The following is a 13,800-nucleotide window of genomic DNA, read 5'->3' as shown; positions in this document are numbered from 1 at the left end:
ATGTGATTAGGAGGAATCTTTGAACATTTGCTGCATAGTTGGACCTGGAGGCTTCTTCACAAAACCTCAGTCAGCCTCTTTGACCATCTGCTTGATGTGGCTCCTTTGCTCACAGCACAGTGTCTGGTGAGACCATGCTATAAGAACATGCATGGAACCTTTGTTCCCTTCTATGCCTTTTGAAAGCCTTTGGCCCCTGGTCTCTGCATTGGTACTTTTCTGTTTTAGTTAAAGGATATTAACCCAGAGATCAGGAGAGGGAACCACAGAAATCCGGGAGTTATGGGTCCAAGTTGGGTTTTGTAGCCAGCCCTGAGGAACAAAGAGTGGTTTTTAGGAGAGGCCATCAGTACTTGGTTCAGGGAAGCTCAGTAGAAGATTTATCCATCAATCAGGCCACAGAATCTGGACATGAACTCCAAGGGACCAATATTATGTGAGAACTTGTGCTAAGAGTTAGCTTGCTTTCCCTAGAGACTGAGATAGTGAAGAGGAAAATATGTCCCTAAGGTGTGGGGGGAAATGTTTGTGCTGTGTTCTTGAGTTACATATTTCATCATATAATCATCACACCCTGTTTTTTTTTTTCAGTCTAAAAATTGGTTTATAATTGGTTCATCAAGTTCTGTTCATCATGCAGCTTAAAAGGTTGTAACAATGTGGCATATGAGTACACATTTATTTCTTTTGCTTATGGAGCCCAAGCCTAGAATTCTTAGCATACACATATTGTCAGTATATTTCCAAAACCCGACTTTCTTGGTTTATTTGGAGTGCTGCAGTACTGATATTGTCACACAATCCAATGAAGAGCCTTCTCACAAGGGGAGTGGGAGGGCAGGCAAAGCTGGCAAGATTAAATCATGTGATATGGTAAGACTTGCATCTTCCCCAGCTAATTAAACTGTACAGTTTGTCTGCCAACAATACAATTTAGTAGTAAATGATTTTTAAAGTAATACTGGCACAATTTGTTTTTAAGAGCTTCACATAATGGTCAAACCCAATTTTTTTTTTCCAAAAAAAATTGGCAGAAAAACTGACAATTATGCGGTGAAATATGGTAAATGCACTTTTCAATAGCTAATTGATACTAATGGTTAAATGGAATTAGGGTTCTAGTCACTGGTACTTAATAAAGAGGGCAATGTAGCTGGTGGGAGCTTAAGCAAAGGGCAGTAGAAATGTCCTAAACCCTACAGAGTATCCTAGATCTCTGAGGGCAAATGTGGCTGGCCCAGCTCTGTGAAAGCCAAATCGAACTTATATACTGTTATAAACTGTTTCCTTGTTTCAGTCCACTTCACTTTGCATATTACAATACTTGGGATTTTATAATATCTTTACTTCATAATTTCTTTCAAAAATATTTCATTAGAGAAAATATTTCATTCAGGTGGAGCCTGAATGTAGATTGGAGATACCTTTTCTTTATTATTGTTTTTGGTTGGTGCTTTCTTTCACTTATTTAAAATTGAGTTTTGCATGACTACACATGTATAACAACTGCTTACCTTCTCAATGGGGGAGAGGAAGGGAGAGAATTTGGAACTCAAAATTTGAAAAAAAAAGAATATTAAATTGTTTTTTACATGTAATTGAGAAAAATAAAATGTTAAATCAAAAAAAGAAAAAAAAACCTCATTACAATTGTGTACCACACTGTTTTCAACCCTTTTTCAATTGATAGGCACCTCTATTGGATTTTAATTCATTTTAGAGCTGGAAGAGACCTCATGTTCCTTTGTATTCCCACTATTTTGCAGCATATTGCACCTAGTGAGCTCTTGACACATGCTTTTTGATTGATTAATCTGTTAAATCAACCCCTTCCTTTGACAGATGAGGACAAGGAGAGTTTGAGAGGTGAAGTAATATTCATAAAGCCATAAACAGAGTTAGAGAAAGAACTAAACTTAGAACCCAGGGATACTGACCTTTCTACAGCAGGTGCCTTTGAATTTAACCTGAAGACTCTGTCAATATTTGTTTTGTGACTAAGGTTCTCACCCAGAGGATGACTCAGACCAGGAAGATGGTTTAAGAACCCCCAACCTCTCATCAAGGAAAGCAACCCTGAATCCTTTGCATCAAAGATTCTTTTTTCACCCTAAACCCAGAGTTCAAGGCCCATAGAACACATCTGCTGATAATAGACATATGTTGCTTGTATGTGGATGGCCTTATTGGTGGAGTTCTAGGAGCCCCAACCAGGGATGACCTCTTAGAGGTACACCTCATATTTCTAGTTAGAGCACCTATCCAGAGATTAAGGGTGTCTACAGACATTAGAACTCAATTTTCCTAGAAGAGAGGGGGGTGATGTGCAAATTGTCTATCTCCCTTAACTTGCCAGGAAATGAGACCGTAAGGCCACATGTAGGAATAACAGGAAGTCTTACAGCAACAGGGTGCATTCGTCATTGTGGTGTCTTATCTATCTATTCACTCCTTCGTGTTACTTGTTCATACGTCTGGGTTTCCTACTTCTGTAACCCATAACCAAAGCCACCCTACTATGACCTGTGCTGGGAATCCCTTGACTTCTCATTGGATAACACTTTTCCCAGAAATCTAATCAAAGCAGCCTCCTGCCTTCTATTTACCTTAGAACAGGACGCTATGACTAATTAGCCCCTAAAAACACTAGCCTCTTTTCCTCATGCCTGATTCTTCTGAATTGAAGCACTGTTGGGCAAGGTCTGAAACCTAGATGTCTTCTTGACTTACAGAACCAGACAGGCAGGAGGTATTGTTTGGAATTTTGGTTGGCTTAGCTGTGGTAATCATTTTGATACCACAGGGTTTATAAGGTACCTGCATTCCTCACAATAACCCTGTGAGGTGGTTAGTGAAGTATTGTTCATCCACATTTCACAGATGAAAAAACAAAGACACAGATCAATACAGTGGAAATCGTGTTGGGCCTGGAGTTAGAGAACTTGAGTTCCAGATCTTGTAGTGTCACTTTCTATATGTGTGATCTTGGAGAAGTCATATTGTTGCCTTCTTAGGCTTTCTTTCCTCATCTGGAAAATTAGATGGTTGGAGCAGAGTGCTAGAATCTAAGGGGACTGTCCATCGATTGGGGAATGGCTGAACAAACATGATGTAATATTATTGAGAAGTAAGAAATAGTGAAAAAGATCACAAATTCAGAATATCCTAGAGAGTAGAAACTGATTCAAAGTGAAATGATTAAAACCAGGAGATCAATGTATAAGTAGCAAGACTAATGTATAAAGTAGCAAGACCAATGTATAAAGTAACATGACAGCTCTGAAAGCCACAAGAGTTCTGATTAAAATAATGTTCAATTTTGTCTCCAAAGATCCTGTGAGGAAGCATTTCGCTCCCTGACAGAGAGGTCATGGACTCAACAAACATTTTTAATGTGGCCACAGTAGGAATTCATTTTACTTGACTGCTTATTTTCCAATAGATTGTCAACTCCTTGAGGACAGTGACTGTCTTTTGCCTCTTTCTATATCCCCTACGTATAAGGCAGTTCTTGACACATAGGGTGCTTAATAAATTTTTATTGGTTATTATATAATTTGATTTAATTGATTATTTTGTCTTGTTATAAGACTTTTCTTTCTCTAAATTTTTAAATGGGGGTTAGGAGCTTAAAAAGGTGAGGGAACCAGTAGTGAAAACAATCTTTTAAAATGCACAGAAGAAAACAGAAATAAATTGAGAAGGAAGTGCCAACCAACAAGACAGTTTTGAAAGTGCAGAATCTACTAGATACTTTTTTTCAAAGGAAACAACACGAGATGAGGATTCATGGATTTACAGATCTTTTGAGTGTTCTGTGTGTATATAAATGCTCTCTTTAATAATGTTTAAGTTCAGAATTTTTAAAAAAATCAAATTTTAATGAGGGAACTGGAATAAATGACTTTTAAGATCTTTTAGCTATGTGTCAAAGGGTCCCTTTTAGCACCTGTCGTGTAGCACCTATTGCTATGGATGTCAAATGAGATAATCTATGCAGAGAGCTTCATAACTGTCAGGTTTGTTGCTATTGCTGCTGTTATTTCTGTGTACCCCAAGTTTTATTTACTTTAGGCTCAATGCCTGCTGATCCTCAGCATTATCCTTGCACTCAGCTTCATTCACTAGTCAGCTAACTAGCATTTACTACACACCTATTAAGTGCCAGACACTATGCTAAGTGATAGGGATAGGGATAGGGGCAAGAACATACAGCTTACTGAAGGAGAGAACATGCAAACAACTAGGTACAGAAAAAAAATACATATAGGGTAAATGGGAGGGGTTAATCTCAGGGAGAAGGCTCTAATATTGTCCTCTGGTCATTCCCTGGCTTAGAAATCTCCCTTCTAAAACTTGTCATTCAATTACTTTCCCCTCTTTATTTATTCTCTCTCTTTCTTCTATCCTCTTTCTCCATCTAGCTCCTGTTTTATGACTCAATCAGCAATTAATTTTCTCTTTCCCCTCCCCTGGGCAAAGCCCCAGACACACCAGTTCAAGTTATGGCTCTTTTGGAGAGTTTAAACAGTCATATGATTTTAACAGTCTTTCACAGAATTTAGAACTGGAAGAGCCATTATGAATGCTCTCGTCCAACTCTGTCATTTTCCATATAAGGTAATGTACTTCATGTAAGCCACATAGTAAGGAGAAGAGTGAGCCAGAGTTCAGACCCAGCTCCTCAGGATTGCAAATCCATAGCTTTTCCCACTATACTACATTGTCTCAAAACTTTGGAAAGGAAAAAAGTCGTAACTAGGCAATATTTTAGGCATTAATAAGTCAGGCTTAGGAATATTCAAAGGGATGAGTTTTTTGTTAAAATAAATCCAATATTCCTCAAATCGAATAATGATGATGGTGGTGATGATGATGATGATGATGGTGATGATGGTGATGATGATGATGGTGATGGTGATGATGATGATGATGATGATGGTGATGGTGATGGTGATGATGATGGTGATGGTGATGGTGATGATGATGGTGATGGTGATGGTGATGATGGTGGGGTGATGATGATGGTGACGGTGATGGTGATGGTGATAATGATCACATGGATTTTTGTAGCACTTTAAGATTTGCAAAACACTTAACAGATGTTATCAACCCAGGGATGTAGGTGCTACTATTATTCCCATTTTGCATCTACTAGGGGGCACAGTGGATAGAGCACCAGGCCTGGAGTCAGGAAGACCTGAGTTCAAATTTTGTTTCACATATTTACTTGCTCTGTGACCCTCGACAAGTCACTTAGCCTCTATTTGCCTTACTTTCTTCATCTGTAAAATAAAGATAATAATATCACCTATTTTTATTAAGGATAGTAATAATTACCTAAAAGGGTTGTCATGAGGACCAAATGTAGTGTTTGTAAGCTGCTTAGCACAGTGTCTGGCACAAAGTAGGTGCTATATAAATGTTAGCTTGTAAGTGACTTGTCCAGGGCCCCACATCGGGAAAGTGGAAGATTGATATGCTCATAATTTTCCATTTCTCTTTTCATGTATTTATTAGAAAGAAAAAAAATGGTGACCTCAGTATCGGTGAGAAAGGAAATAAAATGGTTGACCTCTTTTTGGTGTTTCTGGAAAGTCTTTTACTCAAAGCATTTGGATAATGATGAATTCTTCGTTCTTTGGTTTCTGATGAACTGAAGTCCATTCATTGTATCTACATGTGTTAGAAAGTGATTCCTGTTGAATGACTCTCCAATATTCTTTCTGTCTCTTTCTTTTCTGTCTTTGTCTCTCTGTTTCTGTCAATCTCTGTGTGTGTGTCTCTCTCTTCCTTGTCTCTGTTTCTCTGTCTTTTTCTCCTCTTCTCTCTCTGTTCCCTTTCAAAGTGTCTTCAGATTTTGACTTCACTGCCCTCTTCCATCCCCAGTCATCGGACCTTAGTTACAGAAGTTTAAATCTCTCTCCTTTCCAGGTTTCTCCCTCAGTTCCCCTTAGTACTCCCTCCATGCATTGGCACTCTCAGTTTAGAAGTTAACTGTGACTTTAATTACATAGAGATTTAAAGAAACAAAACATAAAATTTCGAAAGACTGGAGTGGTTCTGTCAGCCACTAAGAGACAGCAGAGTTGCTTTTCTCCCCCAGGGTGGGTGGTTCACAGCTACAGGGGAAGGCTTAGTGCTTAGGTGTGGGATGGAAGAGGTCTGATCACACACAGACCTCCTACCTTAGTTCCTCCAAATGCCTCCACCAGCTTCTGTTTCTCATTCTCCCTCAACTGTGAGGCACAAATCCCGGGGCTGTTTGCACTCTCTCCACATGCTTGTATGGTACTTCAGCTGCATTTTCTTGAGGTCAAACTTTCACCCTTGCACTCCCAGGGTCAAGTCTCTCCTCCTCTGGGAAACTCCACCACCTTCCCCAAACCACCATAGCCTGAAATCAGCAGCAATCCAAAGCACCCATGCTTACCTATTCTCTCCTCCCAAACCCTCACCAGTCTCTGGAAAAGGAGGTTCTAGGAGAATCATAAGCTCATAAATCTAGACCTGGACAGGACCTCAGACACCACTGAGTCAAACCCCTTCACTTTACATGTGAAGAAACTGAGGCAAAGGAACGATTTAGGATCATAGGATCTTAAATTTAGACCTAGTGGGGAGGAACATCAAAAGTCAGCTGGTACAGGGATATCAAAATCAGCTAGAAACAAGGGCACCATCAAAACATACGTAAACATCCTTGTTGACCATATATTACCTTAGAAAACTACGTGTTAACATTATACATACATATTGTATATTATTGTAAATTGCAATGTGTTATAAATACATATTATATTTTTACTTATTTTGCTAAATATTTTCCAAAATAAAATATTTATTTTGTTAAATAATTTAAAATATTTAACATGTCAAATATTTTTACTTGGTTTAGGCTGCCCTAGGGAGTGTTACTGGTTGGGTAGTGGGTTTGACACCCCCCTCATTTTATATATAGGACCTGGAGAGGTACAATGACTTCTCCAGGGTCACTCAGGTAGTAAGCAGCAAAGGTGACATATATCCATATATAAAAATATCTAATCACTGTAGATAACTAATTTTGCATTCTAATTAAGGAACTAAAATTATTCCCTGCTACCTCAACTCCATCTTGATCATACAGCTCACTTGGAAACATAAATGAGTACATTGCATATTTTTCTGCACATCCTAAACTTTGCTCACCTTAGGCAAGTGCCTCACCCGCCTCACCTCTATCAAGGTTCTGCTATTCAAGTATGGGCACCTGTAGGAGGTACAATGGCAAGTTCTTGAGTCATGGTGACTAAATAACCCAAAGCTATGGTTTGGCTTCAAGGAAGATGCAGCTCATTGGAGGAATCAATTTGTAAGGGCAGAAGGTCCCAATGATGATGAACCAAGCACAAGAAGACATGAGATCCCATCTCATTGGAGAATGATGTATGTGTGTGGTAGAAAGAAAGACCTTCCTTGAGAGGGATGGAGTAGGAAAGGAAGTTGATGAAGAGGGAAATTGCCCCAAAGAGTCAAGGGAATTCTACTGGGGCCAGATGAATTGGACATACTTCACAAAAGCTGTCATTTTAAAAATAATTTGCACCTTGAATTTCTGATTCAGAGAGTGCAGAAACTGAGAAGGGAAGAAAAAGCTATTTATCCCCCTCTGCATTCTTCTCCCAACAGCAAGTTTCCATGTAGGATAACAACTCAAATTGGCTTTGCTGATGACCAGAGAATATGTCCAGAACAACCTGGCAACTCTCAGCAGAAAACCAAAATGAGTCAGATCCTCCCAGAACTGACTCTCTGGCAATGAGTTAGGAACCATTGATAGCTATGATAGCTTGAGGACCAATTTAGGAGAAATGGGCTGATGGTAATGGGATGTGGGTGGGATGAGAAGAATTCTAAGCCTGAGAGGTCTGAGATGTTGCTTTTGGTCTCAGTTGTACTGGTAACTAAATTACATATAAGCATTGTATGAACTAAACCACTTACCCTCTTTGTACCTCAGTTTCCTCACCTGTAAAATGAGGGGGATGGAAAGGAGTCTCTGAAGAGTCTAACATCCATGACTCTATGACTTCATGATCTGAAGAAAACCTGATTCCATTAAGCTCTAAAATTCATACTTTTTACCCCTCCATGCTAGCTGATATGAACTGCTAGCTTTCCTCAGTTTCATTCTTTCCTCTTTCATCTCCACTAACATATTTCCCTCCATTCTTGGAACACATCGCATTCTCTCTCTACATCTTTGTTGAAATCCTTCTTCCCCAGCTCAGGCATCACCTCCTCCATGAAAATCTTTGTAGGGTTAAAGATTTGGAACTGTAAGAGATCTTAAGAGTCATTTAGCTCAACCCTCCCCTCCCATTGTACAGATGTGGAAACTGAGGCCCAGTGAGGTGACATGATTTGCCATAGCTGGTAAGTGGCAAACCTGAGATTCAAACTCATGTCTTCAGATTCTAGACCCAGCAGTTTTTTACCCTATCCTCTTTTTGCCTCCTTGGGATCTCTCTTCTCCTGACCAAAGACGAACATGGTCCTTCCTGTTTCAGATCTTCCTGGAATATTTAGCCCCAATATCTCCTTTGCTATTGTCCTGTCACCTATTTGTGTGGCTGACTGGTCTCTTCTATGAGCTAGCTCTCTGTAGTCAAGAACTATGGTATTTTCCATCCTCATCTCTTTCCCAGCACCTAACTCAGAGCCTGCCACATCCAAGGCCCTTTCTGCTTTGCTGTTGAACTCTACTTCCCCCTCATTGGAGTTAGGGGGGAACTTCAAATAGGGAAATGAAAGCAAGCCTGTGTGAAGAGACTTTTCCAAGTGAACTTTTAACTGGGATAAGGGCACTTGAGACACTCCACAGCCCCTCCTTCACTTCAGAGACTGTTGTGAAAGCCTGGAAAATATCTTGGCCTTGACAGACAGACCTGGGGGAATTCCAGGACAGCCAGCCATGCAGAAAGAGAAGTGCATTCTAGAGGAGAGTAGGTGTATGACTGCCCTCTTAACTTCAGATCTCCTCTCAACCCCCTTGGTTTTCCCAGACATCCTTCAAAGAACCAAAACTCGATTGACTCCAGTGATGAATGGGAACATTCTTGAGATCTTGGTTAACCCTTATGATGTGAGATAAAGACATGGGAAGGATGGTTAGACAGGGTTGATTGATCTAACAGAAGAAATTCCTCAGGCTCTAAAACTAGTAAAAACTGGAAGGATGAGAATAGACACAGCCTGCTCTGGCCTCTTCCATTGCTCTGATGACCAACGTGAACTAGGATTAGAACTTCTGGCATTGAGTGGTAATCCTCCTGATTTTAAGCATGATCTGGGTAAAGCCACTTTCAAATTTCCCCATTTGATTTGGGGGCAGTACAGTGACCTGGAGAGACCTGGGTTTGATTCCTGGCTTTCTTTCTTGCCAACTATGAAACACTGGACAAGTTGCTTTATCCTTATGGATATCAGTGTTCATAGGAGACATAGATATAGATAGATGTAATAGATATCTATGTATAGATCTATTATATATAGAGTCTATATATCTATTATATACAAATATATTTTATATCTATCTATAGAGAATATATACATATATATTTTATATGTATATATGTGTGTACATATACATACATACATATATATGCATATATATGTATGTGTACATATATATATATGTATATATATATATGTATGTCTGGAAGAGACCTTTGATGGTAAAAATATGACCCCCTTCTTTTACAGGTGAGGACAAAGGGCCGCAGGAAGTTAGACGACTCCTCTGGGATTACACAAATAATAGACATCAGAGTTGGAATTTAAAACTTGGGTCCTCTGACCCCAGAGCCAGTATTCTTTCCAGTGAACCATAATGACCTATCCTCCTAGCTCAGGGTGTTGGACTTTTTGATCTCTGAAAGCCCTTCCAGCTTTGACAGCTTGTGATTCTGTGGAGATTACCTTATAGGAAGAGAGAATTCATTAACTTTGGTAGAGCTCTGAGAGGAAAAAGCACTAAATTACTAGACTAAGAGCTCCATGAGGGCAAGAAATATGCCTTATTCAGGGGTATAACTAGCCTCTGATCTGAGGAACATGTCACAAAATGCTTGTAGGACAAATGTTCCAAATGGCGCCCTTGATTCAGCTGCTAGGTCCCAGGATGGTACAAGCATGGTGCTGGGAAAGCTCCAGTGGATGGAGGGGTGACAAAGATAGGAAGGCTGGGTTGGGAAGTAGATGTGGAAGTGTAGAGATTCTTAGCATAACTAGATATTCTTGCTAACTTGCTCAGTTGTTTTTATACTTTTCAATTCAATTAATGATAAACATTTATTTAGCCCCTACTATATACTAGACACTGTGCTAAGCTCTGGGGATACAAAAAAGGCAAGGAACTCTCTCAAAGAGCTTACAATCTAAAGGAGAGGGATGATATCAAGAGACATATATACAAAGCAAGCTATATATAGGATAAATAGGAAATAATTAACAGAGCGAAGGCACTCAAATTAAGAGGAGAGTAGGTATGCGTCTGTCCTCCTAACTTCAGATCTCCTCTCACCCCACCCCGCCTTGGTTCTTCCAGACATCTTTCAAAGAACCATTCAAAGAAAATTGAGAAAGAGTTCCTGTAGGACAGGGATATTAGTTAAGACTTAAGGGAGTCAAGGAGGTCAGTAATTACTTGGGCGAGGGAGAGTGTTCCAGGCATGAGGGACAGTCAGAAAAATGCCTGGAGCTTAGATGTTGAGTGTCTCGTTTGTGAAACAGTTAGGTGGCCAGTGTCACTAAATTGAAGAGGAAGTGTTGGGGATAAGTCTGCAGGACTATAAGATCCTTCAGTGCCATCTGCATTTTGGCACTCAGAGCAAAGCCTCAGTTGCCCTACTCTAGTTGCACATCTAGATAGAGTACTTTGCAAACCTTAAAGAGCTAAACAAATGCTATCTAGCTACATCTCTAGTCTGGCATTATCTAATTTTAGTATTTTCTCCAGTATCTAGCATGGGATTCTGCCCATATCAGGTGCTTAATAAAAAGCCAGTACATTTCATTGTGTCTACCACATTTGTGTTCTCATAAATTTCTGTGGCAGCTCCTATTTGCAAAGTCTTTCACCATTTCCCCTGGTCCAGCAGTCCAAACCAGATAAGAGGTCTCTATCAACTCTCTTGCTCCTGAATTGGCCAAGGGTTGATCAATGATTCCTACCTTGGAGATGCTCATCATTTCAGCAGGGTGTGGTTCATTACAAAGAGACCTGCCTGGTTTCCTGTCTGCATCTCTGTGCCTGGAAAGAGAGGTACCCAGAACATTTGGTGCCAGTGTCAGGCTCTGAATTTTTATGAGCTGTTCTTTGTACTTTACCTCTCTTCTGGGGCAAGGTGGGAAGAAGGGTACCTCATTGGTCCTTGGAGATTGTCTGATTTCCTCTTGTGACTTCCCCTTTCAAATAGCCCATATCACAGCAGCCATCCTGCTGAGGTAGATAGTAGGGCCACAGACTGAGAGGTAATGGGGACATTAGAGATTACGTATTCCAATTCTTGAAGTCCAGTGAGCCTCAATCACCTCAAGTGACCAATGACACAGAGGTAGGAAGTGTTAGAGTGGGAACTTGAACTCAGGTCCTTTGGCTCCAAATCCAGGATCTTTCCACTCACCAGGCATCCACTTCATGGTCAGGATCCTATCCAAGATCTCAGTATTATTTACTTAGAAGAGAACAGCTGAGTGGGATACCAGCTTTATTTCTACCCATTCACATGACCATCTTCCTTTAAATATGAGCAAATAAAGGTAGCATATTCAGAGTTGAAACTTGAATTCTCCCAATAAAGATAGTCTGGGTGGCCATAATGGTACATGTGAAAAGGTTACAGGATCTGGATTCAGAGCTCCTGGGTTTTTATCTTGTATCTGCTACTTGTTAACTGTGTGAGCTGGGCAGGAGTGTGCTGGTAAATGTTTAACAACTAGCTCTCCAAGGAGGAAAAGAAGTCTAGACAACACTCTTTTAAGTTTAATCTGCATGATTAATATTTTTCTCCATCACTTTCTTGAGTCTAAATAATCAATAAAACAATAAATCAAGTCTTTATTTGTAGTAAAAATTTCCGAGGGGTAAATACCGGCTATGAAATCTAACAATCTTCTTGGAGACCCGGTTCAAACTGGCTCCAGCATGCCTCTGAACTTTGGGCAAGTCTCTTAGTTTCCCCAGGCGTTAGTTTCTTTATCTCGAACATAAGCAAGGTTGACTAGGTGACTTCTAAATTTACAACCCTATCACCTTTCTCTTCTAGTCTGGCCCACATCCTTTTGGAGGCTGCTGATTGCACAAAACATAACATACTCATAGCTTAGTTTAATTGGAAGGGGCTTAGGAGTCTTCTAATCCGAGACCCTCAACGTACAAATGAGGAAAACTGAGCACTTGCCTAGGTAACAAAGTCAGGCTTTGGAGTTCAGGTCCTATGATCGCAAATCCAGTCTCTTCCCGGTGCGCTATGGTTTCTTTCAAGATGGCAACTCTCAGCGTGGAGAGTTTAAACCTTCTTTTCAGTTCAACTGAAAATATAAGGAAATATATATTTTCCCACTTTACTGTCTTTCCAAATTTGTTGTCGTTTTTTAGACCTAAGCCCTTTCTTTTAGGAAAGTGTCTTTTCAGTCAAGACCAAAAGTTAAGGCCTAGGAAAATGGATTAAGGGTGGCAACCAAAGAGCATCAGAAATACATTTGCTCTAGCTAATATCCATTCCCTTCCCCATCCTGTGAAGAGATAAGAGTTACGACCACTGTAAGGTCCCTAACTCAACTCAACTGCTCATTATTTTTTTATAAATATGTTCCACAGTGACTTTTGAAGGAGTGACATATTTTGGTCAAATTTAATATATAGTAAAGTGTTTCAAACTACACCTTAAGCTTGATTTTTGATGTTTGAAATTGAGAAGGAAAGTGGAAGATAGAACATTTCCAAATGAGCAAATAGTCTCAATTTTTTTTCAAGGATTTCAATGAAATGTAATATGCAAATGAAAGATATATAATTGGACTAGTGGAAACAATTTGTGCATGGGGCTAATGTTAGCACAAACAGGAAAGCAGGGCAACTGATTGGTGCCAAATTCTGAGAAGCAGTGTAGAGTAAAGGAAATAACATGGAACTTGGGGTCTGGAAGACATTGGTTCAAACCTTGCTTCTAGTACCTATGAGCTGTGCAACTGGGGACAAATCATGAGCATAGATTTAGAGCTAAAAGAGACCTTAGAGGCCAATCTCATTTCACAAATAAGGAAACAAGTAAGTAAAGTGACTTGCCCAGGGTCATGCAGCCAGTATGTATCCTAAGCAGGATTTGAACTCAGGTCTTCCTGACTCCAATTCTAATACTCTATCCATTGTGTCACTGGTCACAGCTTCTATGGGCCTCAGTTTCTTCATCTGTAAAAAGAAAAAATCTGTTGTTCCTCTATCCCTAGATTTTGAACTTTGCATGAGAAAATGTTGGTCTTTGAAGAGCTTTAGAAACCTTCAAACCTGGAAATGTCATCTATCTGTGGCACAGAAGCCTGTGTCGATAATCCAAAAGAAAACATCAATTTTCCATTCCAAAGCTACCTAAAGCAACTTAAAAGGTAAAGAGAGTCCAAGCTTCTGAACGGGTATAAGACTATCTCTCATGCTGTGACCACAGCTGAGTATGTTATGAGGGCAAGCAAGAGATCCAGGTGAGCCTCCCTTTTTGTGAGGGGAACAAAACAGTGGAGCTCTGGGGAGTCTGGTTA

The sequence above is a fragment of the Notamacropus eugenii genome, chromosome 6, assembly GCF_028372415.1.
Source record: "Notamacropus eugenii isolate mMacEug1 chromosome 6, mMacEug1.pri_v2, whole genome shotgun sequence".
NCBI lineage: Eukaryota > Metazoa > Chordata > Mammalia > Diprotodontia > Macropodidae > Notamacropus > Notamacropus eugenii.
This window is presented reverse-complemented; position numbering follows the sequence as displayed.